The 23,276-nt window shown below is 40.1% G+C and overlaps 1 protein-coding gene across 5 annotated transcripts in view; it reads left to right on the forward strand.

Moving 5' to 3' along the window:
- The window catches only part of WNT7B (Wnt family member 7B), a 97,093-nt gene that overhangs the window by 31,817 nt on the left and 42,000 nt on the right, over positions 1-23,276 (forward strand). Inside the window, exon 1 of one of the 5 annotated variants that reach the window (XM_032986430.2) lies at positions 21,114-21,164. The exons of the other annotated variants lie outside the window; for them this stretch is intronic. The gene's annotated coding sequence lies outside the window, so the exon portion shown is untranslated. Of the gene's footprint in view, positions 1-21,113; positions 21,165-23,276 lie in introns of those variants that run through there. 5 annotated transcript variants of the gene reach the window in all.

Consider the following 23,276-nt stretch of genomic DNA (forward strand, 5'->3'; position numbering starts at 1 on the left):
GTGGGGAGCAATCCCAGCTGCAGCAGAAGTCAGAAGGATCAGTGTTTCAGACAAAAAAATTCAATTGAAGGCTGCTGGTGTCCTAAGAGTTGTCAAACTGAAGTCCTTGGATCAGTGAATACTTCATAGCTACATCTTGCTAAATTTCTAACGTGGGAGGAATCATGTCTCTTCTCCTCAAAGGGGTGTTATGAAATAATTTTTCTGTGATTCTCTCACACATTGTATTGATCAGCACAAAAGCCAAAGTCAATCTCAGAATTCATCAATTAAATGGAGTATGGAGAATTAATAAAGCCTGGGTCATGCACAGTGAACAAAGAGAAAGCAAGACAGAGCAGTTCCTCATCAAGGGAGTGCATCCACCCTGTGCACTAAGAGGAGGAGAGGGTCCTGTGGAAAAAACGGTTGTGTTGCTCTTGTGCTGCAGACTGTATCACTGTGCACACACAGAAGACAGATGAATTTGAGTTTCACTCTCAGTCCTTGTTCTGCCATTTCCTAACTTACAAGTACTTGACCTCATGACCTTAAAACTTTAGTACAGAGATTCTGTCTATCAGTTAACTTTATGCATGCTTACAGTGGCTTAAATGGAAAGACTGATAGAATGAACTAGGGCATGAAACCTTGATGTAAATAATTTTTTTCCCCCCCCTTTGTGTTTGGGGGAACAGTTCTTTACATACTTGATTTTCTGAGGCTTCCTCTATGACATATCATAACATACTGGCTCACTCACTTTTAAATTAGCAAGTTCATTGAAGCCTGTTAAATCCTAGAATTTAACAGTTTGAGATTTGAGAGTCATTGCCCAGATTCATCCCTCATATTACTCTAAAGACTCTGGTATTTGGCTTATTTCACCCCTTTCATTTTGGAAGTTTAATCCTGTTAGTCTTATTCACAATGAAGAGATACATTGACTTGGCCTGTTACACTGGACTCCTTTGTGTCAACAACTTAATAAATGAAGAGATATATTTGGATATCTTTGCAGGGAAAAAAAAATAGAACTACTTTTTGTCTTGCCAAAGAAACAAAAGCATTCATAGGGCAAATTAAAACTTTGCCACATAGCTGATAGAAAAGTGCTAAGTGATAATTTCACACAGCAGTTTGCTGAAGACTGCACCCTGTTTATAAGTTCTTGGTTAAATCCATCCTGACTCTTAAACTCTAGGTCTTATTAAAACAAGGTGTATTTTTAGATAAAAATGTTAGAACATACTGTCATTTCTACAGCCGATTACACTTTGCAAGAGAAAGCAGGGTGAATGGCTGGATGTATGTGAGAATAGGTATGTGTGTATGTGTGCATGTGTGTGTAGGTACCTAACAAAGGTGGAGTTAACTATTATTTGAAAGAAAAAGTCAGTACCAGCAATTTTTGGTTTTGCTTTGTTTTTTGTTTTTGTTTTTTTTTTTTTTTTTTTAAGAAGATAAACAACTTGTAAAAGGTGCAGCCTGCAAACCATCTTGGCTGTGTTAGGCCAGGGTAAATGAAGAAGAGTGACAGTAGAAGTGGGATATTGTGGAATACATCTGAAGAGAAGAGTGATGGCCTGAGGTTGACCAAAGCTAATGGAACAAAGATCTCCCAGCTTCATGATGATCAGCTCAAATTCTGTCTAGAGCAGCATTAGTTGGAAGTCATCATCACACTATGGCTGATGGCTGATTGAGGAGAAAATGGATGTCGTGGCTTGACAGCAGCTCCCCCATGGGTGCCACCAAACCATTTCTGTAACTAGCAGTAATTAACACCCCTATTTCCAGTGTTAGCTCCAAGGCAGGCCTGGGAAGGTGAGAGTTCTCCCTCTGAGAGGTCCCTAGGTTGTGGTTAAACTTGCAGAGTGACCACTGTAATACCCTCCGGACTTTGAACACCCAACAAGAGTGGGCAACTGGGAAAAACCTAAGCCATGGGAAGGAATGGGTTAAATTTCCTATCTCACCATTTAACTACCCTGAGGAAAAGTGGTGAGGTTGTTTAGTGAAGAAAGAGAAAGCAACTATATCACAGGATGTTAGTCAGTGTCATAGGGCAGAACTAGATTTCCTACTTTGGCGGTTTCAGTTTTCTTTTTGATTGTCGTTTGCTCTTCTGTGACAAATGTTAGTGTCTGAATCAATGACTGGAAGGTAAAAATAGAATCATTCAGATTGTCATGACAGCAGATGTTACAGCAGGAGTCACTAGAGCAAGCTGCTAGGGGAAATGATGGGCTGTTCACCTTGAGAAATGCTCATGTAAAGTCTGGATCCTTTCTGGCATGTGCTTTAGTTCTGGGTTTCTCAAATGAGTAATTCATGACCTCTTTAGGGGTCAAAAGATGATTTGGGTGATGTTACAGAGTTTTAGACAGCAGCATGATGCTACTTGGTTTCTCCAAGGTGAAGGGGCGAGAGGCAACGCAGGTATGGGCATCCCGTGGCTGCACTAGCCAAGGCACAGCGCAGAAACTTCAGTTTGTTGGTGGGAGCTCAGCTCCACCAGACCAAGGGGGATGTGCAGCAAGTAAGGAAGGGAAGGACAGTGAAGCAGAGAAGAGGTGTGTTATTGCCAGGTGGGGAGTCAACATAGTCAGCATTTATAAATTCACAAAACTTCTGCTGTATTTATACTTGGGCTGCATCTATGAGAAGAATTTGAGCTATAATATATTCAGTATGTCCTCCTTGCCTTTAGCAGGAGATAACTGATACACAAACTAACATCAACATCTTAGGCATGTAACTAAGGTGTTAGTTAATGTTAGCCTGCTTAACACAGTGGAATTTGAAAATGGCCCTTAAAATGGTCCTCCTGAGCAACCTGAAGGAAACATTTAAGATTTGCTATACCTACACTCAAGTACATTCTCTGGAGCTTGAAACCACTGACATGCATTTGGCAAAAGTGAAGAGGATGGTTTGTTTTAGAATTACTGCTTTGGCAGCACCATAAACTCAGCTAAGAAAAAAACTTATGGGCAGCTAGAAAGACAAAACAAACTCCCATCCGAACATCTTTCTTCTATGCAAATGAATAACAGCAACTACAGCAAAAAAATCAGGATCCTTTAAAAGAGTTTGAAAAGGATACTTTGGATGGCAGAAAGAAGCACTAAAAATGATGGTAGTCTAATTTTTTAGTGCCTGCCTTTTTTGCTGTCAGCTTGTTTGTTATTGGTAGTCAGTTGATATTTACCTTCTAATTAATTTTTCAACTAAATGAATGCCTAACACTCAGTCTGTACCATGGAAGAGATTACAAGAATGGACAAGTCACCATCCTGGCCCACATACCGTCTAGGAAGGTCAAACCGATGAATGCAAGGAAGCAGGAAAGAAGCACAAGGCAATGAAGTGGCTTGCCTAAAGATACACAACAAATCAGAGCCAAGACCAGGACCAGATCTTGTTATTTTGATCCAGTATCTGACCTCTTGTCTGTGCACTTCCTGGAAGAATAGGTAAGCAAGGAGAACAAGTGTAGTCTGCTTTTCAGGACTGGGAGCCTCTCAATATCCTGCACCTATCTCATGCGTCCCTCACACAGCCTGACTCAGGTTGTGAACATGGGAAGTGAGCTGATACCCTGGATGTGAGCAGAGCAACATGAGACCTGAGTCGGGTTGCCTGATTTTCTATGAGTCTGTGACTCCAGAGGACAATCTCTCAGATTTCTGTTTCAAATCCTAAACATATGAGATGATCTGGCCCATCATCTCCCTGATTTGACATTGTGGTGCTAAGGTCTGTCATTCAGAAAGACAATAGGAAGATTTTATATGGTAAAGTACTGCACTAAGTATATGTCAGGGAGGCTTCCCATGCCATTTAGGAGCTCTAAGCCTCTAAAATGTGAATGATATTGAGGTAGACAACTAAAACCAGTAAAACTTAATTTAGTGTCCAGCAAGTGCTTGATTTTGATCTTATGTAAACATGTACATCTATTGGAAACTATTGTTAACAATTTTCTACAACTCCTGTGTGGGGTTTTGATCCCTTCCTTTTACATTTTTCTATAATGGTTGGAATCACCCAACCCCAAAAGGGAGCAGGTAATTCTGTAACTTCCAATAAGCACTGAGGAGTTGAGTAAGAGTTTGCTTGGCAAAGATGCTGCATGTGAAAAACTTCACTAAGTTAAGATGGTAGGGAGCCATTTAAGATATCATTCTCCAGCTTTTCCATTAAAAGCTTTGTGAAACAGAAGATGTTTTGGATTAATTGCCACATTAAAATTCAAAACAGTCTTTTGCATAGTTCTGTGCCTCAGTATTCACATTTCTATCAGTACCACTTCTCACCTGTCGCTATTGCTAGGAATTTTCAATCTGATTTTTTAAGACCCTAGGCTTTTCTTTATTTCACTCAGGACAGGTTTGAAAATGATTTGGTTTGTCTATACAGTGTCTCACCGTGCTCAGAGGAAGGTTCAGAATGTGTTGTATCCCACTGACAGATGATGCCAGTTAAGAAAAAATAGTGGAAACTAGTGAATTGTAGCAAGGAGAAATGTAGGGTTGCTGCAGCAACACTTAACTCCTTGATAAAATTGCTGTACAGAAATTGCAGAAGTCCAGCTTGATTCCTGGCTGCAGTTAAGTCACAAGATTTTCACAGGGACCTACTTGTTCATTTTTTCTTTTTAGTCATCTATACCAGTGTCAGGTTACAATTTGGCTGCATTCTACACAACTTTCCTTATGACTTAACACAGGCCAGGACAGCTGTAAGCTTGCAAGTCAACAACTTGCAATCAAACCCAAGGATCTCATCCATTAGGAAGACAGTCTGTCAATAAGACAAAAATAAAAGTCACCCAACAGTTTACCATGCTTCAGAGTAGGGGATATTCAATTCCATCCCCTCTAGCTTGAAGTAACAGCAGTTTGAAAATATTAGCTTACTACTGAGTAAGTTCACAGAATTAAGTGAAGTGTGGTGATATTGGTGGCATCTGCAGTGTTTGGTGTGGAATTTTAAACCCATGAAGACATAAGGGCATTGCAAAGAATCAGTGACAAAGGAGAAAAGTTGCTGTAGGCAAATATATTGCAGCTTTTTGTTTTCACACCATTGATTCAGATCATGATGAAACTAGTAGTTTTGAATGACGTGAGTTTGACCAGCCTTGGGATATTTTCCATCAGCCCAGAACACCACAGCTGCCATTATCTGACATTGCCTCATTGACAGTTTCTACACAGAATTCAAGGGCTGAATGGTTATAAAAAAGGAACTACCTTTTCACCCTCAGAGGAGATTTTTCCAGTTCAGCCTGAATACTGCAGTCATTGGGTGTGGAGAGGGAAATAAAGGGGGGAGAACATCAGCTTTTAGATACTTACTAAAAGAAATGTGCCAGATTTTTTTTCCGTCCTCTCATTCTCAAATTAAAAAATACACAAACTATATCTTGGAAGAGCTGGAGGACAATTTCTTCTATAACTGGAAAAAAGCCATCAGGCAAACACCCACTATTAAATTATCACTTTTTTTTATCTTGGCGATGCAGGGTTTTATTTTCTTTTGCAATCCCTGTATTTGTCACGCTGAGTCATCTAAGGTCGAGCAGCTCAATTATCTCTGCCACAGTGCACATCTTTTCTGGGATCACTCTTGCCCTGTTTCACAGGGCACGTATTGCAGCCACTGGTGTCGCTGGACCTTGCTTAGCTTGGGTACCCCTAGCAGCGCAGCGTGGTGCTTGGCGTGGACTAGCAGCCCTACCGAGCACAGCTTCTTCAGACCAGGCTGCGTTCCCTTCTGCCTTCTTCACATTGCTTGGTCTCTTGCACAGATCTTCCCATGCTGCTGTCACAGCTGTGACCACCTTATGGACATAGGTGACACTCTATCAATGGAGGGCAGCAGGTTTGGTCTGTGAGTTCTCTTTCTCCCAAGATTTCCAGTATTCTCTGGTCTTTCCTATCTCATTCCTGGAAGTTATTATCATTTCAGCCAGGTCTTGCTGTAGACTTCAGTCAGTAAAAATTACTTTAGTGGGCTTCAATGTGTTAGGACTTTACACCAACATCTTTTGGGTTTACATTTTCCTTCTGAGTGACTGATTTTTTTGTGATGGAAAACATTTCTTACTCTTGAACTTTTCTCTGCATTAGAGTTTTCTGCACTGATATTGTGTGGAGATGGAAGATACACTGTGATGAACATCTGACAGAACTGATAATAACCCCTTCACCAAGAAACTGTCTGTCAATTTTTATGTCTTTCACTGAAATAGCACAAGGGTGGTTTTGAGCTAAAGAACCAAGCTGACTAGAGGACTGATCATGACACTTATAGTTCAAAAAGTGTCTATGGTATAAAAATTATTACAGCATCAATCTTCCTGTTTGAAGTCTCCAGTTTTGTGAATGACATTTTTGTCTACTAGCAAAACAAGAAGGGTGATCATCCTCTTCTATGCAGTGTGGATTTATTCATTGTCATCTCTAGAAATCCCAGAGATCCTCAAAGTACATGAATTAAGTTCAAAAGTAGTAAGCCTATTTCGTAAATCTGGTCATACTGTAAGTCAGCTGTTTTGCCACCCACAATTTCCCTGTGGTAGGCTATGGCCAAAATCCATCCTGGCATCACTTCACTTTTCCAGTCAGAAAACATCCTAACAAACACACAAAATCATACACCTTTTCCTTCTGAATTAGAGACACATGCACCTACACTTTGTATACCTTGTGTATAACTAAGGCATGAATGTACAATATTTCTGTCCCTTCTGAAGGAGTCCCAAAATAGTTGCATGGCCTCTAACATGCGTGCTCAATTCTACATTCACAGGGTTGTCCCACTGGGCTGTAGACTTAAATACCAACCATGTCTAATTTCCTAGGTAGAATTATTCAATTCAGAACTGCAAAATATCAGCCATTCAGCATGAAACAGTATCATGTTTATTCAAGTAATCAGCATGTTCCTTGCCCCCAGATTTGCCAGAAAAAAGCTAGGATGGTTGTTGTGCAGACGAAATGCAGAAAAACTGCTTAAATTGAAAGAGGAAAATACAATATATAGTTAATACTTACATGAATTTCACACAGGCAAGTATAATTATCTGATTTTCTATCAGTTCTCTGATTCCAAAAAATGCCAGAGAATTTTTCACACCACAAGAGATCAAGCCTTCTGTTTCATCTCTGGGAGGCAACATGAAACTGTAGGACATGCGTCATCATCTATCACCATCTATTTTCATTGTGAATTAGGCATTTGGTATCTCCAGAGGAACTGGATTTTGGGTTAGCATGAGATCTCATTGTTTTGTTCTACAACAAAGATGCTGATTCTTGTTAGCATTTGGGAGTTGGTTTGTGATGTTTGGATTGTATTATCAGGATCAGGCACCATATGGGTTAGTTATCAGATCCTTCATGAAGCTATAGTTTTCCAAACACTAAACAAAAAACCTCAAAGGGGCGATTTTCTTACTCTTGTACTTCTGTAAGACAAAAAGAATGCTGTGGATTTTTTTTTTTTTTCCTTCTGGTGACAGGAAGTTTTGAAGCATAACAAACAAGATGCTTAAGAGAGGTCTAAAGTATAATTTAAGACATGGCATTAATATATTATTTTATAATACCTTTTTTGTGAAAACATTCAAAACATTCTCTTTATTAAAGTTCTGAACAAATACGTATGGTGTTCACTCACTGCAACTACTTTTTCCTTTAAAATAAATATTTTTACAGCATTCTGTAAGTATTTTTTAGAACACACCAGAAGTCAGAATAAAAGCACTCAGTTTGGAAAACGCTAGCCACCATGGGAAGAGCCTTGGGAGGATGGATTTGAACAGCATGAACAGTGATTTTTTTTATGGGCATCTGTGAAGTGGGCTTCTCCACATAGAAAAGCAGTTTGAGTCTCATGGTCGAATTTTCAAAATAAGCTAGATACCTGTTGACCCTCCAAATGGGTGGCCAACTCATCAAAAAGAATTGTCTGTCAACTGAGGAGATTTGTGACAGGGGTGAGTGGTCCTACTTACAGACTGAACCCATGACCTCCTAATCCTATCTCATGTGTAGTGCCTGCTAGACTGTTTAGTGGTCATTAGACCTGGGTGAACAATTTGGACAGAAAAATTGAGCCATTCTGAGGATTAAAGATCCAAAGAAACCAAAACCCAGCTCTCAAAGTTACTTTGGGCTTTCAGCTTCCACACAATTTTATATTAGTGATGTTTTTCCTGTGCTACATGTTTGTTTTGCCTTGACAGTAAATTTTCATCCTGGATTCTATAGGCTAAACTAGGAAAGCTTGAGGATATGGCACAAATCCTTTGTGTGTGAGATTGAGGAACTGGAGTTTAAGGATTCACTTTGATGGAATAATGTGATGGTAATCCTATAAAATCAGGCACTTTGATTTTACTAGGGATGAAATGCTCAGAAATTGAATTAAAAAATGTAAACTTTGGCTTAATTCTAGAGCTGTTTCTTTAAAGTGGCATTGGATAGAATGTTTTATACCATATTCTATAGAAAAGCCATGAATTATAGCAAATTCAGAAGCATCTAATGATTTGGACTCTTAAACTTAACTCCTAGGGCTGCTTGAGCATACTGACGGGCCTACAAATTAAACAGAGACTGCATTTCAACCTGTAACTGAAAGACACCTTTTCAGCAACACATGTCATTCCTTACAACAAAAAATTCTTTGGCTTTGTTTTGAGACATGAGAGAATGACTGAGTAAGGATGGAAGTGATGCCGCCTCATTTCTCTTAGACAGTTCATGGATCTCAGATTAGAGCAATTCTCCTGTGCAGTTGTTCTGATTCTCAGAAGTGCAATGAAACCAAAACAAGTCAAGCCTACTTTGGCTATGGTTTACTGGTAAACTTGTTTCCTCTGCTGTAATTCCACTCAATACTGCACCAAAAGTTGATTAGATTTATTCAGACTGTGTATTGGTGGGAGCCAATTTATGCAATATTTGTAAGACTCTTAAAATAGATTCTTTTAAAACATGACTTTTTGTATTTTAAGTATTTAGTGAGGACACTTTTACTTGCCAGGGTTTTCCCTGTCTCATACACTAGACCTTTTAATGTAAATATCGAGCATAATCTATGCAAATTGTGTTTCTACACTTTTTACTGTACTTCCCCTCCATCTGCCTCATGTTTTCGAAGTCAGTCCCCTTATTTGCAAATCAAAGGAGTGCTGATAGCTGAACACTAATTGCACAACTGCTACCATTCCACTAATGAGGAGGTGAGATACAAGTTCAAGGAGTCAAAATATTTTTGCAGGGCCCATCTGACACAGCTGCAAGATAGCCTTAACACTGCAACTGTGCAGGAACTGAAGAAGTCAGAAGCAATGGAAACTCGCTGTAAAATGAGGACTAAACAGTCACTTCAGGTGACAACTCTGTTTCTTTCCTCCCTTCACATGTGTCTATTTTCAGATTTGGCACTATTTTGTTCCTTTTCCCCCTATACTGCTATGAAGGATACAAAGGAAGACCTCCGTGTTGGGCCAGTATTGGTTTTGATACACTTGATGTATTAAGTTTCACTCACAATACGATACCAATGATTTCTCAAATTATCTCACTCCCCCTCACCTACAGTTATCCCAGGATGTGGTGGTTAATCCAACATGGGTAGTCAGGGAGCCTCAGTATTGCAGATGGCCTGAAGTCTCTGGTCCTTAATTAAGTCAGTGGAGTTGGTCATCCCCTTCTTACCGGACAGCTCTCTGCTGGGCCAAACCCGAGAGGAGCAGCACTCCTGCCTTTTCTGCTATGTGCCTTTTCAGATTGTGGTATGAAGGAAGGAGGGACACTTTGGGATTTGTTTTGGGATGTAATGCTGGTGAGCAAGGAAGGGTAAGAGCATGATATAGAAGATACTCACTGATCACAGTTGTATTGAGGTATTGCCCAAATTAGAGCTAAGGGCAGCTCAGGATCAGTGGGTAGCAGGCAGCATCCAGGATGGCACTAAATGGGCTGGGTAGAAAAACCAGTTATCTTATTATTGTATCCCTGTGAGGAGGGGAGTGGAGTGTACTTCCTTCGGTGCCAGTCATGATATTCAGTTTATGTTCTTGTGCAGAAAAACACAGACCAGTGGGAGGGAACATTGAAAAGAGTGATAGAAATGATCAGAAGTCTCATGCCTGAGAGGAAAAGTTGAATGAGGATCGCTTTGCTCTACAGAAGATTTATAAAAAACATAAAAGATGGGACAAGACCTCTGGGGACAAAATATTCTGTTTCCACTGGGCACCAGAGAAGAAGCACTGACCTTTAATTGTAGAAATTTAGGGAAAATTAAGTTAGAGTATTTTTATAAATAGTACTAAATACCTGTCAGGAGTGAGAAAGGTGTATCTGATCCTGCCTCAGGAAAGGTGGATGGAGTACTCTCTCCTCAAGGTCACTTTCTGTCCTATTTACTCTCTTCTGTTGTTAATACTGTGCTTTCCCATTGCCATTCAGACAGAAGTGATTACCACACTGCTTTCTCACAAAACTCTCTCTGGGGAATGCAGCTCATTCAGTCTCCAGCATTTGTGGTCTTGTAACATCCTAACAGGAGCCTTTCAGTGTAAGCATACAGTGGCCAGCTCTGCATGCTGCTGTGCATACAGATGCCAGTCCAACAGAGTGCTTTGGCATGTACTTGTAGATCCTTTGATGCATATGTTCTGCTGGTACGCTTAAAGATAGGCATGCTGTTTGTTTTGCCAGGGTTGGCTTAACACCATATACAAAGGCATGCCACGTCATCTGGGCAACCACTGGGAGAAACTGAGGATGCAGGTTGCAGATTTCTCACCTTAGAGCACGTCCATTGACTATCCTTGGCTACAATCACAACCCTTTTAAACTAACCTCACCTGAGTAGTGGGTTAGTGCCATTGGGCTTAATGATATGTAAGTTGTAGGTTTTTAGGGAAACTTGATAGTTTCATGACTTAATTGTAGGCTGTGACGCTGTTGTTAGCTTAAGTTTTTCTTCTCTAGAATGGTTAAATGTAATTCAGACAGGAAGGTTACACTTCTCTATCAATTTCTATTGTACCTAAGGGTAAAAAGGTTCAAAAGATCAGTGGCAAAAGAATGATTGGGAAAAGCAGCATTGTGAAAAAAAAACAGAGTAAGCATTTGTTAGCAGTGAAGGAAGATTTATCTGAGTGTAAGGCCAGCAGAAGATGAAGACTGGAGTGTGGCTCAGATGTTGCTGTTAAAAACCATGCTTAACCTGCCCTGGGTGCTTGCTGACTGACACTGCGTGTGCCACACCAGCTGCCTATATGCCCTATAGATTTCAAATGCCTTGCTTTTATGTAGCTGTTTTAGTACCACCTCTGTTGGCTCAGCTGTGAATCCCAAATGTTTATTATCACTTACCTCTTTAAATATGTTCAGTCTTTGGCTTACATGGCCATAAAGGGACTTCAAATTGTTAGGTTTAGAACTGGAGGAAAAATGCATGCAAGATGCCCATAGTCAACAGCATCTCCAGTTTGAAGGCAAGAAGCAGCTAAATTGCACTCAATATACAATGTAACAAAAATGCAGGTAAATGGTCGAATGTGGATGATTGCCAGTGTGCATGTGATCTTTTGAGAGAAGATTTTAGAAGAAGTATTTCATCCAGCTGCTTTCACAAGTTTATAGTGATTTGAAAAAAGCCAGGGACACACCCAACATGGGTCACTGGGATAATAACACAGATGCACAATTTTTATGGCTGCCTACCAAATTTAGAAACTCCCTCTGGAAAAACAACTCAAAATGGCTTTTGCTAATCCTTCCGAACACCTGGAATAAGCTCAACGAGCCAGAGAAATAGAAAAGTTACTGTGTGGTGTACCATTGCTGTTACATCACTCAAAATTAAAATTTTGAAATAAGCAGCTGAAAGAAACCTTAGAAATTCATGGATAGCCCTGTTGGGTGTTACATTGTTTTGTGCCAGTGTTGACAGTTCAGGTTATAAAACAGTGTTTCTGTTAGCAGAAAGCCCACATGCTGCATACAACAACGTTTTGAATGTTTGGAAATCTACGTAGGAAATATATTTTTTACATTCTACAGTTTCTTGAGGGTGTTCACCCTTTTTTTTTTTTTTTACCTTTAAGGCTTTCTCAGGCTGCAGCCATTTTATAGTAGTGTCCAGCTTCTGGGAACAGATCTGAAGGTCTGATGAGTCCTGTAGTGTACTAACAACCATACCTGTTTCCTTCTCTTACAAATGTGAATAAGCTAATGTAGAAAAAACAGTCTCACAACTTCAGTGGGATAATTAATGTAAGGAAGTTAAGCATAAATTATCTGTCTGATGGATCAGAATTTCTCTTTGTATGATTATCAAGAGCCAGTGGGAGTTTTGCTGGGTGCAAGGAATGCAGGCCTGCTCCATAAATGTGGCAGGCAGTTTTGCTTACAGTTGGTTATGATGGTGCAGAAAGGCTGCAAATAATTTTCTTGCTGGGAAATAAAGGTCATTAAACAAACTCTGAAGAGAAAAGGTAAGATTAGTTAATACACTAATAAGGTATTAAAAAAATATTTTTACAAGTGAAGTTCACTTTGGTATTCACTCAAAAATATGCTGCCTTTTTTTTTTTTTTTTTTCTTTTTGCTTTCAGACAAATATTTATTTGTCTAATTTATTTATTTATTAAGTATTTAAACCCTACCAAATGCAGCATTTATGCATGTTGTATTTCTTAGTTACCTGCCTAAGTGCAAAGCTTCTCCCTCTTTGATTCATTCTGGGATTTGGTGTTTACTGTGAAGTCTCCATTCAGGGACCTATTCTAATACATTTACTTAGGCTGACTTGCAGCTTAATTGCAAATTTCCCACTGAAACAAATAGGACTACATGACCAGGAAAGCACAAATTGTGTCAACTATGCACCTAGCATGTTGGAATCTGTGATAGAGCTCTTGTATTTAATATGCTGGTCCTAACAGCATTTTCCTTCTTTAAATCAAGGCTTTGCAAGACCATATTTGATCTGTGCAGGCTGATCACCCTGAAGGGTGCTTTCAGGGTAACTCTGTTTGAGAAGTGTGCTCACGTTGCAGCCAGCCTCGTGAACTCATTTAAAGCTACCTGTCTAGCCATGGCACAGCCTCCTGGTTGCCAAACCTGTCCCTGGAGCAGGACAGGTACCCAGGCAATCAGCTCGTGCCAGTCTCAGGTCTACGGTAGCTCCACAGCAGCTTCTGAGAGGTCACCTAAAGCTAGTCTGGATATGCCTGCATGAGTCTGAGCTCATGGCAGGGCAACGGTGCAGAAGTACCCTGGCCTGTGAGGCAGGCTGGCTGTGCAAATACTCTGCACCTCCGACACCAAGGACAAGAGGAAGGCTGTATCTACCCTATCACCTAAAATTGAACAGATGCCACTTTGCTGCTTCCATCAGCTTGTGCCCGTCTAATTTTCTGTGGACTCTTTTTTTCTGGTTGTGCCAACCTACCACTGAGTAATATGACAAGGCATTTTGCCTACTGGTAGCAAGATGATAGTACTAATCACAGAACAGGTGTGAGGCCTCTAAATCAAAAGAAAAAATATTAGAAGAGACAAAATATATTGATTCCAAAAGCAGATCACCCTGGAGAAACTGTGATGTAATTAGTTGCTCTGAAAAAGGGCAAAGAATACCTGCCTGCTTGGCAAACCTGGAGAGGTCAATGGTTTCTGCTCCTGGGACTTTGTGCTTCTTTCCCAGTTATTCCACATCTTGGAAACAATGCAAGTGTGTTCACTTTAAATGGGTGTACACCAACTAGTATAATTTGAGAGAAAGGTAAAAGTGGGCCATCGAGGAGGAAAAAGTCTAGGGCTCAAGGCTCTGCAAGCAAACTGGGAGTATGTCAAGGAGCCAACGATCTGCCTGGTACACTTGGGCACTGTTGAGGATGCACCCAGTCCTCACACTTGCTTCCTTGCCTCCTGAACACCTGGGCAGGAGAGGATGCCCTTCCTCTGGTGGTGTGTCATCCCACACCTTCATCAGTTGTAGAGAAAAATCAAGAGAAGACCTTATGATCTTCGTCCTCTGTGTTGGCAGACAAAAGTCTTGCCTTAAGTGGGACAATTAGAGCATATGGGAACAACAAATGCTGCCACTGGTTTGAGGACTACATCCATTCCATATGTAGAAACAGTCCAGTAAGTAAACCTGACAGCATCAAGCCTATGGGTCTTTGGTTTTAATTTTGTTTGCGGATGTTATTTGATTTCATGTCCTGATATCTCATGGCCGTAGCAAAGATTTACCACCACGAAAATAGTGGTGAGGAAAGGAAAAGAAGAAATAAATCATGCCTCAGAGTATATTATTGGTATATTCAGTATATAAAAATTCAGTGTCACTGACAAAGTGAATTTAATTTTTTCCTTCTGTTGCTAATTCAAGACCAGTCAGACAGCTTGTTTTGTGGTCATGTATCTGTGCACAAATAGCAACCTCCAGTGGTCATTTAGTCCAAACTGCACATTGTGTGTGGGGTCAATATGGTCTCTACACCTTCCTCACTTTGCATAGCTTTTCAGGTGCATCTTAAAGCCACATACATGCTTCCATTCTCATGATTAACAGCCACTGCATTGTAGTCTCAAAGTTAACACAAAAGGCTAAATTTTCCAATATAATGGCTCATTAGTAGATTTTCAGAATTTATTCTCATCAAATCTTGACTAATAAAAATGAGTTCCTATCTGAACCACCACCGCAGTAAAGCCAGATTATTTCCTCTTGGGAAGCAGGTATCTTCCTTTCCTGTAGACCCACTATTACATGCTTTCCTCTTTAAATTTTTGTGTCATATCCATGGAAACCCTATGCATGCAAAGCCAAAAAACTAAGATATATCACATACTTAAATGTTAAATGGAAAATATAACAAAGCATATATTTTAAAATAGATTCCACCAACAGCCTGACTTCAAGATTTTAAACCCACAATACGTACCTGCTGTTAAGTGGATGACATTTTAGAGTGAGCTAACCAAGGAACCATGCTTCTGTGCATGAGAACTGTTCTATTGTGGTTTCAGAGCCACACCATGACTGTGACACACTTTCATCAGATATCACAAATTAAGCAGCATATGGCCTTGCAAAGTCTTGGACTTTGCCTGAAGGATGTCATCTTTCTCCTCCCCTTTAACCTTTTCACAGGAGAGAGCAGACTGCTAAACTTTGGACAAAGCCAAAATATGCACTCCAGTAATGCTTAACTATGGCTTGGAATTGATAAATTTTGTAAAATACCCATATCTATGCATAAGTCACATGCGATGGAGGGAATTTATTCTTTCTTATTTGCTGTATGAAAAGCATAACAAAAGCTTGGATTTTACATCTTGAAGTGTGAAATTTTTATCTCTTCATGATACTGAATTGTTTTTGTGTAGACACAGAAAATCTGTGGCTTACCCCTTCCAGCCATTTTGGTATTTCAAAGTTGTATTCCCTGACAGAGGAACTGCAATATCCCACCACAGTTATTCTGAAAGGTAATTTTGCTTTCCACTGTGGTGGATCACTATTCAGCAAACAACACTGTAACTTTCTGTTAGATATCAGCATGACTTTTTCTAATGCTAAAGGAAGACAGACATAAGGTGGAAGGCAAGTAATAGTGCTAGACATCAAACCAACTGCAAGTGCTTAGCAGGCATCTTGGCATTCAGGAATGGACATTTTTGTTATTGATGGTGGAAGTTTTTTGCTACTTTGAAGGGAATAACACAGGTGCTTGGATGCTTGCAGAACTGAAATGGTAGGTCCTGTTAACTGTGTTTATACAACCATAAGAAAAAAATTGCAAGAAACAGAAGTGTTTCAGTTTGATTTCTGAATCTGATAAGGCCCTTGGTTTTTAAAAGTAATCAAATAAGTTTATATCAACACCATTTTTTATCAAACTTACTCAGATAACATCAGTTATGCCACGTGTGTCACCACTCTCACCACTGGCAAGACGATAGCAGGAATATTCCAGCCTTTCAATAATTGCCCTGTGCATGCCAGGAGAGCTGTTGCCTTCCTGCAGCTTCCAACACAGGCCTATCAGTTTACTCTGGTTTAGCAAACCAAACGCTTCTTGAAACCCAAATTGCTTCATAACCAGTGTTTCCCACACTTCAAATACTTTAACATCCTATTTTACTTTTACTGATTTTTATATATACAAGATGTGAATATTTTCTACCATATAACAAGATGTCCCTAGAATAATGTGATTGGAGGCAAGAAAGAAAAAGCTTGTTATATAGTAGTTTGTCATGCAAATTCAGAATGCCTGCTAAAGACAGTAAATGTCCAATGTAAATCTAAGTGTCCAATTTGCCAGTGTGATCTATACATTAGGATGTATGAGGCATGTGAATCATTTCTGTTCTCCATGAGTCTTTCCATGGTGTAAAAAAATTGAAAACAGATAAACTAGAGTTCTAACAGGTTTTCAAGAGATCCTGTTATGTATCAAGTGTTGTCTCACTGACTGATAAATGAAAATTATTACAGTGGACCAGCCATGCACCAAATAAGCTATGGGTGAACTTGCAATCAAATTGGATTGTCATTTTGAGGATAATGCTCAGGAGATATTATGCCCAAAATACTCCTGAATCTTAGATGCTTTTGCTGTCTGTTGCTTTATCATGACCAGTAAGAATTAGTGAAAGGCTGGTACCAAGCTCTGATGGGATCTGAGAGTCAAATTTTGTCTCTAACCACTCCCAGGCCTTCTACCCTGCCATAATGCTATTTAGAAGAGGCTCCAGGGCCTTCAGTTGCAGATTCTTGTGTTAGGAAGCTGAAGTGAGTACCACTCCCCAGCTAGGCTCCATTTTGGGCTCAGGACCACTGGTAATCCTGAGGTTTTGCACAGCAACTAAAGACACAGTGCAAGCTACAAATCCTTCTTGTAGATGAAGGTGCTCTGTTGAGGAATGGGGCTTTTACCATCTCCATTTCATCTCCTAATGTTCACACCTGCACTGCCGCTTCTGGTACTTGGTGTAAGCTTTTCCTTGGTAGACAGTAGAAAACTGCTGGGGTAGATACCACAACAGCAAGGATTGCATGAAAACATCACCTCCAAGGAGCTGAAAATGTGTGGGCCCTGAGGACACCCCTTGTCAGAGCTGGTGCTGGCTGCTGTGGTGCAGCCTGAGAGCGTGGGTCCTCGGGGCAGCACACAGGCCATCGCCAGGCTGGCGCTGCGACCTGCAGACACCTCTCTGCTAGGCAATGTCTCCTTTCCTTCCTCCTGAAGCTTAATCATTCGCTGCCATTCTGTGCCTGGCAGGCAGGGAGGGGTGGGAATCCAAGGCTTTGCTGGTGTTGCCCCCGCCACTATTGCATACAGGGATGGGGTCCTTATTCCCCCTCCTCTTTAAATGCAATGTTTAGCCCAAGACACGCTCTGCCCTTGTGTGAGTCACCCCTCAAACTTACCTATCCTACCACTTTAATTCTTGACCGTGTCAGCAATCGCAGTATATAATCTAGGGGGCTCTTTTGCCCGGGTGACTTCCTCAGGGAAATCTCTGCCTTTCATTTAATGGGAGCGAACATGTTGCTGTCCGTGGCCCCCGGGTCTGAAGGCTTGGCTTGGAGCTCCAGCAGAGACCAGAGCACTGCAGGACAGTACTATGCAGCCCTATTTGATTTCCATTTCAATAACACATGTGCCGAGAAATGATTTCCCAAAGTCAGCGGTGGAAAACAAAATTGAAAGCCTAAACATATGCAGATGGCATTCAGAGCCCGAGACGCTCCTGCCAATTTCTGCAACTGATGCACGCTCAAAATATTTACTTAGGAATTCTTAATTAAGTAAACCGTTTGGTAGTGGTGTAGTGTTTCAGATGAGTTGCAGTGTCACCACAGAATATCTCGGTGGTTCCTTCTAACAAAGAATCCATTATGGGGATTTTTATCAGAGACGGTGGGGTAAGTTTTCGGTACAGTGCGCCGAGGTTTAAGCTGTGCAGCTCCTCTGCTGTTAATGGGATTCGTACAGCTAAATCCCTTCATTCCTTGCTGAAAATGAACCCCCTGCCCAACAGCAGCTTCAGGTGAATATCGAGTAGCAGGATTAAGGGTGAGATCACAGTGACCCTATGGGCGCCTATTCAAAGGGCGTGCAGTAAGGCTGGCTCGGCGGCTCAGGGGGAAACGTGCACTGTGCTGCTGTGCAGGCAGGAATACAAATGAGTGAGGGTGTTGGAGGAGAAGGTGTAGCTCCTGAAGCCACCCCTGGCCTGCCATAAAATGTTATTTGCCCAGGGAGCAAGTATGCTAGAGTTGAATTTTTAGGGCTTTTTTTTTAAAAATCAAAACATTAAAATCAACGTTGTTAAGTGCTTCATCTGTGTGAAATGTGTTGTTGGTGTGATCTCTATTTTACATCTTCTGTTATATATTTATCGGAATTGAATTTTAAGCTCCTTCAAGAAATCTCAGTACACACCTGTGTCAGTATAACAGCTTGGGGACAACTCTGAAGACTGGTTAGTTACTGCTGTTTATCTATACTTGGACAGTTCTATTTCATAATTTTGTCAAAATTCAGCTTCTTCTAACAACGGTAAATTCAGAATTTTCCACGTGTAGTGGATGTAGTTGTACAACTGTCTGTTATAAGGATTTACTTTATATTTTTTTATTTTCCACATGTACAAAGGCTCTAAGACTCTCTATAAATTACAGTTCCTATATGTGACCTTCCTATATGTGAAATGACCTTCCTATATGTGAAATTGATCTGAAGTTGCAAGAACATAGTAACATTTGAAATGACTAATGTGGTCAACTTAAGCAAATGCCTACATTTGCAAATATAAAATAGAATCTCAAGAATGCAAATTATGAATGAGGAGTACATTTCTCTTCTGATAAGCAATACTGCATTAAATTTTATGTTCTTAAAACTCGCATGATTTTAGGCCTTAGTATTTAATTTCTGAAGTGTTTTCAAAGACCTTTACTTTCATGAATTGCTTGGGATATATAATAATTTTTGTGATTGTGATCTTTCAATTTTCTTACATAACTTTGTGAAAAGGAAAGCTGTAGTTGTTTAGGTCTCAGAGAGAAGACACAACCGTAATAGGAATGGGGAAGGATATTTTGGGGGATACTTTTCATATTTTGTGACAGTAGTCATCTGTCTTTGAATAATTAAACAAGAATTATTTCAGAAAATAAGCTGAAACTTGTCTCCCACTGCCATGAACTTTTGCTTGCTATGACTGCAATTATAGCTATTTTTTCAAAGAATTAAAAACTTGATGTTTCAGGATTCTGATGCAGATACCAGGTCTTCCAAAACATTGCTCCTCAGGTTTAGTTTTTTGGACGTTTGAACTGCAAGGTTCTATCCAAACCCAGATTAGTGGGTTTTTTTGTTGTCTGTTTTTTTGTTTTTTGTTTTTTTTTTTTTTTAATTTGGATGTAACTCTGTTTCTAACTATTGCTCAATTTCAGTGCTGGTGTTTCCCTTGGATTAATGACTAAATGATGAAGAAAGTTGAAGACTCTCCACATGCCAGCCACTACCATTAATTTCTTAGGAAATGTGACATTATTGCACTAAGACTATTTAGTTGGATAAACCATGTGGATGATGTTTAGTTGGATAATCCATGTGGATGACCCAACATAAAACTCTGAAGCATGCGCAGGCTGTCGTGGTGAGGGCTGGTTACAATTACTGTAAACTGCACCAGAAATCTTAACAAAATGCTGCACTCAGGATTTCCTTGTGATAAGAATCAAGGAAGTTTGCACCGCAGAGAAAGATTAGATGGGAGAAGATGCCAAAATGTGGCATGGGGATCTGCCTTTTGACAGTTATAAAGTGAAACATTCTCCATCTAGTAAAAAAAAAAATAAAATGTAGCCTTCAACCTGCCAAGGGCCAGGAACATGGCACAACCCTCCTGAATGTGTGACAGATGCACAAACTGAGGGACGCCGCAAGAAATAGCAGAGAGGAAGCTTGAAATGCTGTTGGGTGCATTTCTTTAATATAAATAAAGTTTTCCAAAACCTCAGTTTCATGATTCAGCATTTCTTTTGGCACTGAAATTATAGTAACAATTTAAAAGTAGGCTGAACAAGTCTGAGGGAATATGCTGGTAAGTTCAGGCCAGAGAGGGAGAAGTCCCTGGAAGTAATAATAAAAAAATTAAGACCTCCTCCACCCCCAATAATTGCAGTTTAATTCTTTTAATGAAGAATGTCTTAAAGCACTTTACAAACACATAATAATTATGATATCCTCACCATACTTTCTGAGGCAGATATGATCATGCTTATTTTCTGGATGAATAAACTGACCCATTGTATTAAAATAATTTGACCTAGGCTTGCTCCAAAAACAATGGGAGACCAAAGAATAAACTCTTTAACCTAATTATGAGACAGTAGCAATGTGTATGGAGGAAGCAACTAAACTGAGGGTACTACATGGGGTAGATACTGTAGCTAACTCTTTCTTGATTTCCTTTGTTTTGAAAGTCATAAGTTTTTCCTGCTTGACTTGGGATTAGTGGAAACTGTGGGGGCTCAGCACTTTAGAAAGATGGTGTTCAAAAGTTATCTCATGGTTTTTATCAGTATTTTTATTTTTTATTAAAAAAAATACTTATGCCATATACAAATGATTTTTATATATAATTTTGATCAGGAAGTTGATCGTGTGGCCTCATTAATTCAATGACCATTGGGCAGCCAGGAGACCAGAACTGTGCGTCTTGTGCACATGTGTTGAGCATAAACTTAAATTTTGAATGCTTGTGCATGTCTGTTTCTTAGGACCCGACCTCTAATTCCTTCAGGATTATGTTTTTCTGGAAGGGTCACTGTCTGAAGCAGCTCCTGCTGCAAGGGAAATGGGTTACTGGATGGGGAGGTCTTGCAGGACAATTGGGCACCTGTTTTGTCCCGGAGAAGCAGGCAGAACCAGGTGGAGGGGATGGGGTAAGGGTGGGGCAGAGCCTGAGAGGCACCTGGAGAACCTCTGTGTATGCCAAGCTGGGGAGGTGCTGCTGCCTGGGAGCCCCAGCTGTTGCCCTGCTCTGAAGAACGGCTGTAGAAATTCACCTTTCCTCAGCTGACCCACTGTCTGTGCCTCCCGGCAGAGTGTGAGTGGTTGACCTGGGTTCCCTTCAGCCTCCCCTGGGGAGAAGAATGACAGACTAATCTGTGATGGCTGAGTCCCCTCTACCCCCCGGCATCTTCAGGTTACTTACTCTGTACAAGATACCCTTCCCTTGTCACAACTTTAAAACCATGGAAGGGCCAGACCTGGATCCTAACATGATTTGGGAAAGGCTCCTGATATTCTACAGTCATCAAAGAATATATGTTTCTGACTATAACACATCAGCTATAAAGGAAAAATGCTTTTCTTTGAGTTTTACATTTTCAGAACACACATCCTACTTGATGTGGAAAGTTACCGAAGTCAGAGAGATAAAAGTTCCGTGAGCTATGAAAGAAAACAAAACTTTTAATTTTCAGTATTGAGAAGTGCCTGTTTTTTAAAAAATTAAATTTTGATACTTTCCTCTGTGATTTTCATTAACTTTTGAATCCATAAGTTTATATATAAAGTACTATTGTAAAGGTCAGAGAATCTTATTATCTCTACTTCAAACTCATAATGTTTTTTGAAGATTATCATATCTCTTGGAAATTCCTAATTTAAAGACATAATAACTTAAATATTTTATTCAGTTGTTTAAGTAGAGGTGGGCCAGAAACAAAACTTTAACTCAAAATCTGCATGAATCTTAGGGACTCAATGGTTCCAACTGATACTCCAGCTTTGTTGCTCGGTACCCAGAGGAACATGAATTAAAGCTACATGTCTGAGCTCTCCTGCTCACTCACTCACTGTGAGTGATCAGAGTTGCAACTACATTTTGTTCTTATTTTTGTTTAATAGGTAGTACCACATGGCGTGCATGCTCTGTGTTTGCAATACCTTTTCTCTAGATCTATAAACCCCCCCAAGCCATAAATAAAAACCCCCCACAATCGCTGTGTTTCTCATGGGTTGTTAGCTTTGGAAAAGATGCACAAATACCTATTAAAAGCAGAGTGAATCATTATGGAATTTCCATTCCACAGTAAAAGCAGTATTTCATTTTGGGCAGGGAAGTGTTCTCCATTTCACCCTTTTTGCTCCGGGTTTACTGTAGTTTATTGAAATGGCAAAATGAAACACTCTGATTTTGTTGAAATGCAACATTTATATAATTTTGCAGTTACTTTTTTTGACAAAGTTGATAAATTCCTATAAAATTATTTAATTTTGCTTAGTCAGCATTTTTCAAAAGAAGCATTTCTGGTGGGAAATTTTTAACACTAAGAAGAAAGCCTTGAGTCAGTGTTCAAGATGGAGAGGAAGGTAATGGGGAAGTTAGTCTGTATCCTGTTACTAACTTATTTATTTCTGGTGATTTTGGTTACTGTGAAACTCCACTTAAACCGAAGGTGCTATAGCATGATCTGGGCGAGCATCTTTATCCTGCAGAGGCAGTCAGCAACAGTATTTGATAGGAAAATGAAATTACCTGTATGATCCAATACCAGGCTGGGACAAGCTAAAGAAGGGAGAGTGTTTGCAGAAATATTTCCTTGCCGGTTCCGAGATGCAGCAATGCTCTCAGCACCGCGCATTGCCAGCCGAGGAGCAGGGCAGCCAGCTGCGCAGCGTGGCAGGGGCTTTTCCAGGCTTTGGTTGTGTAGCTGTCTGAGGGTCCACTGCACCACGCTGTGCAAGGCCTGTTTTGCTAACGCAGCTATACTGCTCTCTGCTCCTCCTGACTCGTCCAGAGCCAGTTGAAGCATCGTGGCATGGGCCTGGCTGTTACTCAGTAGATGCAACGTGAGGCATCACTGAACGTGTACTCATGTTGTCTCATTTTTTCAAAATATTACCACTTAAAATGTAGCCTGTAAATATGTTGAAAAATGAGCCTGTAAAGATGTTGAAAAGTGAGATGAAAAATGAAAAATAAATGCACTAAAGTGAAAACATATGGCAGGTGCAAGTTATATGCAAACTTTATAATGAATTCTGAAAATATACTTGAAGAATGAGAACTACAAATGTTTCTAGTCTGGATGGCACATATTAAGGATCACTCCAATGTGCTCCATGATGTTTACCAGATCTAAAAGCACAGTTATGCTTGTGAACTTTGATTAATCACTCAATACCCTGAGTGTAGTAATGGGCAAGAAGG

Source organism: Tyto alba, unplaced genomic scaffold (genome assembly GCF_018691265.1).
Source record: "Tyto alba isolate M040663 unplaced genomic scaffold, T.alba_DEE_v4.0 Super-Scaffold_21, whole genome shotgun sequence".
Classification (NCBI taxonomy): domain Eukaryota; kingdom Metazoa; phylum Chordata; class Aves; order Strigiformes; family Tytonidae; genus Tyto; species Tyto alba.